The 5,870-nt window shown below is 35.9% G+C and overlaps 1 long non-coding RNA gene across 1 annotated transcript; it reads right to left on the bottom strand.

Annotated features, from left to right (window-relative positions):
- Window positions 1–2,931: 2,931 nt before the first annotated feature.
- On the bottom strand, window positions 2,932–4,463 carry LOC142182043 (uncharacterized). The gene is made up of 2 exons (XR_012710932.1): window positions 3,698–4,463; window positions 2,932–3,235 (listed from the first exon to the last, which is right to left on the bottom strand). It is a non-coding gene; the product is annotated as an uncharacterized LOC142182043 (long non-coding RNA).
- Between the last annotated feature and the right edge of the window lie 1,407 nt (window positions 4,464–5,870).

Genomic DNA, 5,870 nt, shown 5'->3' with positions numbered 1-5,870 from the left:
TTCACCCAGCAGATGCGATTAACAGTTGAGTTAGGATTGTGCTACTCGATTATGCTCTATCGTCGTTGTTAGTATTCTCTGTTTTATCCGTTTTCCACTTCTCTTTTCGTGTAAATTTCAAGATCGTTGCAGAACACATTCTTCCCCTTCAATTTATTGTCTTTATCGGCAAAATAATCTGCTAATAGGTACAAATTCATGCCTTCAACTGTTGCGATTTGAAATTTGCGAAAGTATAGTTTTTTCTGCATATGCGAGTCATTTGTGATCTCCGACTGCTGTTAATTTGGGATTGAAGCTTAATTGATTGTTAAGTTTTGTTTTACGTTTTTATGATTGGTGCTTAATGATCCTCCTCATCTTGATTGTGCTATAACAACCATGGTTCTTAGGGATACTCTTTTGACGGGATGTGTCATTTATTGCTTGTGTTGTCATGTGACATAAATAAGTACAATATCTACTCCCTTGATAAGATTTGGGGTTATTGCTTCTCTGTTAATTAAGATGGTATATAATTGCTGAATACTATTATTGTTTCTTGAATATTTGGTTGTTTTTGTATGGACATGACTTGTGCTGGATTTCAACATTACTTTAGAGAAAAATGATACACATTTTATTAAGGCGTGGTCTAGAAATCTTGGAAGTTTTAACTTAAGCTGTGGATATTGCTTACATTTGTGTCAGAGGTAGTTCCCCAGGTTAGGGCATGGCATTTTGGACTGTCCCGCTATGCATTGGTTAATTGTGATGTATAAGTCTTGTTCTCGTATTCAAGGGGACACTGATCCAACTTATGATTTCTAGATATTTCTGCTACACATCATGAAGATGTTTGATTATAGGGGCATGCTGTTTGGAAATAACGTATGTCAAGTTATGTATTGACCATAAAAAGAGCAGCACTTCTATTTCTACGCTTAATAGGATTACAACAAAAAAATGTAATCCCTAAGTCCTTTTTCGGGGCAAGTTACAAATCCCTATATTGATATTTAACTCTTATTTGCTATATAATTTCTGTGTTCCATTTAAAGATAGAAACAGAAGTGGCTACTCTTTTTGCTTGGATTATTGAGTTGATTATAGAGTAAGCAGGACTACAAATTCAATGATCTGAGCGGTCTGAGCTAAGAAGTTCATTCATCTGAGTGTTGTATTTAGCTTTTTTCCCCCCAGGATCTGATCTATTGAGCTTCCTATGTACAGTATTTGTTTGTTTGCTGTTCATTTTCAGGGGTGGTTAGTGTTTCTGGGCATAAATTAAGTACTCTTTGATGCTTCTGTTGTCGCCCAGTGTTGTGCTTCCTGTAACAAGTCGGGTCTCATAGAGATGTTTTAGACTTAATTATAGACTTATTTGTTATCATTTGCATTGAGGAATCTTGGCTTCTCTACTCATCCTGCTATTTAAGGGAGTACGTCACAGTGATTTCTTACCTTCAATATGCTGACAACATACTACTTGAATTCAAACCGAAAAACCATTTGTGCGCACGCTAGCCCGATCAGCATGGTTATTAAATAAAGGGAGAATTATATGTGTTATCACTTGGCCCTAAAAATTACTTTTCACCCGTACATTCTCAAGCTTCTCTAAATGATGGTGAAGCTAATGTTGAGGGAGGAAATGACATAGAAAATGAATGTGATTCTGAATAAGATAGGTGGAACTTATAAAATATTTTTTTTGCAAGTGTTATTTAAGAACTTCTAAGGGTGTTATTTTTTTACTTCAGAAGTTTGATATTGGATGTTTGAGTGAATTCGTTGTGCTTTCTTTTACTTATATTTTGCTTATTATATCCATTTAAATGTGATATTCTAAGGTGGTATTCTCACTTGATAATTATTTTGTTAGTGCATCAAAAACTCTTATCTTTAAAACAACCTTTGTCACAATGCTTTGTTTGTATGCACGAGTTGTTAATGTTTTTCACATCTTGAGAATAAGACGATGCTTCCTCCTGTTTTGTACATGACCTGCTGATCTATTGGATTTAATCTGGTACTAATATAGCTTAATGCATCTAGATAATTTTTTTATTTTTGGAGAAGGAACTATGCGAACTAGAGGTTGCAACCGACTTGTAATTGAACAAGACGACGATGAATATGTGCGACCTTATATTGAGCATTTGATGGATGCTCAAAACCATTCTGCCGGCCAGCCTTATATTGATCAGTTGATGGATAATAGGAACAACTCTGAAGACCATGCACATGATGATCAATCTAATGAGTTGAACAATTCTGTTGGTGGCACTGAAGTTCAACATAATGATGATGAATCAGGTAACACTTATATCTTGCAAGTAGAAGCAAAACTCTAGAAACTGCACAAAAATAAGAAAGCACATATGGCGTTTACCTGCATAAATTCTGCTTTCATTTTTGAATTTGTTCATATATCATGGGAAATTGTAAATTTATCCCATATCCACATTGAATTGCTGGCTATCGATTACATAGTTGGTTCATTCATTTATACTGCTTATACCATGCATGTTGCTTGTGAATGAAAGTTGTCCATAGTCGAAGATAATCACTTGTTTAATACAACTAAAGAATAATTTGGGGCGCAAAGTATTGCTTACATTAATGGAGCAGTACTTATCGTTAATAATTTCAGAAAGTGAAAGCTTGCAGTGAACAATTTGTGTATGCTTCTGTACTTAGCAAGTAATCAAATACTTTATTATCATCTGAATTAAGTTTTGCAGCGTCTCATTATATCGATAAGACCATTTGTTATATCAAACATTAATATATATGTATGAACTAGCTACGAGTAACTTGTTCTTTTGTTTCTTGTTGGATATTTTGTAATATTCTCTGTTTAAAAGACCTATTTCATGTGAAATACAGTGAGTGTGACTGTGACATGTTAGCTATAGCATCAAAACTGTTGGTAACTGAAGAAGTGGGTAACTCAAGAGAAAGCATTTGAGTGCCAACCTGGGCAATCAGGGCAATAATACATCAAGCTATTCTAAGAGATTATAGCACATACAAAGTAGTTTTTATTCTACAAGTTAAAACAAAGTTTCTCAAGCTCTGCTGTACACTTAGATGATGGTTCTGCATAATGTAGACACCCCCTTGAATGTTGGTAATGCTGAAAAACACACTGCCACTTTTCCCAGGAGAAGAAAGTTCTCTAAGTGCAGCATTTCCACAGATGGATATCATGTAGTCAACAGTATCAATTTTAAACATTTCCCTCATATTCCTAAAAGAAGGTCAATATATTTCAGTTAGTCTATATATGCATATATTAAAAAAACAAACAAAATGCCAATAATTAGCTTAGATTTCTATGACACCATTAATTTCACTCAGAAAATGAATATATTAAGGGATACAGGGGGTCAGCTGAGTTGATCAATGGCTGAGATCAATGACTATCAGAAGATCTCTTTCTTAACTAGTCAGCAAAGGAGAAGTAGGGCCGAGAGAAGGTATAAAAGATATGAAGCTATGATTTACAGATATATCCTGTATATTAATTCATTTATGAGATGTACATTTACTGATCAAAATTTCGTCGGAATTGATCAAACTATTTCCTCACTATTAGACATAATGACATGCCTTCAAGAATAAAAAAACAATGGAATTGACAACTGAAAATTATATCTAGGGCACAGAAATTGTAATTGACTTTGCAGGTAGAAGATGGTAAATGACCAACCTGAAAACCACAGGACAATAATATTTCCACTTGACATCTTCTGATTGATGAGAAGGTGTCAGTTGAGATCCTTCTTTAGGAAAATACATCCAAAAGCTTGAACATGCACCAAAATTAGAGACTCCAACTTCTTGTCATATTTCTGTATTGGGAAAAATTGCATTTATATATATAAGTGACATGTTGAGACACGTGCACTGGTCAAATAGTCAAAGAATTATAATTAGTCAAGAGGTACGGGCAGCAATAGAAACGAGCACAGGCAAAGGAAGAGGCACAGGAGGACATTCGAAGGATTCAGCGCCCGTACCTATTTAAGTCATTTATCAAAAGGAATGGATCTGACCATAATAAAGAGCGCAGATACAGAATTCGACAAGCATTAAATACTGGATACGTTAGAGAATTTGTATTGATTACAATGATTGTGTAATGTAGCATTCAATGTCTTTAATTATTCATAATAGCCTCATTATGATTTGGGAAAATGCATATCTTCAAGATACCTATAAAAGGGAGGTATCTGGTCACTTGTAAACATAAGATACGATTGGAATATACTTTGATTTACTTATTTTTCTCCTGATTACACTCTGGTTACCCCAAATTACTTTCTTCTACATATTCTTTTGATTATCAGTAACCCGCGTTCTTCTTAATTTTAGCTTTGACTGAAATTCTATTTTTTGGTTAAACAAATTGGTTCCGTTATCGGGAATCTGATAATCTATTTTCTTTTCACTTGACCTTCCTTATGGCATCAATTATGTCGAATAACAATGACAACACCCCAGGAAACCAAGAGAACCAACAAAGTCAGGGAGGTCCGCAGAATATTAACATTCAAGTTCCTACTCCGCAGGACTCTCCACGGCAATCTCGTGAGGGTACTCCTGATGGATCTCAAATAAACGAGTATGCTCAATTTGAAAATGCTGAAGTTGTTGATGAAGCTTTGTAGAAATTAATTACTGCTCAGGTCAATAAAGCTGTTGAGGCGCTTGTTAACCAGTTACATGTTGCAACACCCACACCTACTCCAAATAATAACACTATAGAAAACCATTGTTCCGGGCTTGTTAACTCAGGCAGCGGTGGAACTCCCAGTAAACCGCAGGAGAGAGAACCAGGTAATGTAATTAATTCTGATTTATAAAATTTAGTACTAACCTTGCAGAAACAGCTCAAGGAGCAAAGTGAACGCATAGAGCAGATACCCGGGGTGCCGCCCATAATCAAAGGGGTAGACATGGACAGATATTCACAATAACTCTAAAAGCCAAGTGCTACCCCACTCCCAATTCCAAAAAAGTTCAAAATGCCTGATATTCTAAAGTATGATGGAACAATAGACCCACGAGACCACGTGACTGCATTCACAACGGGCGTAAAAGGAAATGATTTGACTAAGTAGGAGATTGATTCGGTATTAGTCAAAAAATTTGGTAAAACACTCACCAAAGGAGCACTAACATGGTATTCCCTTTTACCTGAAAATTCTATAAATTCTTTTGCTGAGCTTGCAGATTCTTTCATCAAAGCACACTCAGGAGCCCAAAAAATGGAAAAAAGAATGGAGGATATTTTCAAAATCAAGCAAGGAGATTCAGAATTGCTTAGAGAATTCGTGGACAGCTTTCAACGTGAAAGAATGACATTGCCGTGTGTACCTGATAACTGGGCAGCTATAGCTTTTACAAGTAATTTGAATGAAAAAAGCTCGGAAGCTACGAGGAGACTCAAGGAAAGCCTTCGAGAATTCCCAGCTACAACGTGGAATGATGTTTATAACAGGTATAGCACGAAGTTGAGGATTGAGGAAGATACTGTTCCACGATCTCAAAAAGAAGAAAGTATACGTTCAAGACGTGCAGAGAACGAAAAAAGATCTGGTAAAAATAGGTACGAGCCCTATATGGGACCTACGGGAAAAGACTCATGGTCAAAACATGATAATCAAAGGCACGATCACAGATCAAGAAACAGAGAATTAGGTTCTTCATCAAGATTTAGGAACGAGCGAAACAACTATGAGTCACGGGATGCTGATAGAAATTTAAAAGCGAGATTCGGAGGTTACAACTTCAACGTCAGCACCTCCGAGCTCGTAGCTGTTTTGAAAAGCATGAGAGATAAGGTTCGATGGCCAAAGGAAATGAGATCGAATCCAAAC

Source organism: Nicotiana tabacum, chromosome 6 (assembly GCF_000715075.1).
Source record: "Nicotiana tabacum cultivar K326 chromosome 6, ASM71507v2, whole genome shotgun sequence".
Classification (NCBI taxonomy): Eukaryota; Viridiplantae; Streptophyta; class Magnoliopsida; order Solanales; family Solanaceae; genus Nicotiana; species Nicotiana tabacum.
This window is presented reverse-complemented; position numbering and strand designations above follow the sequence as displayed.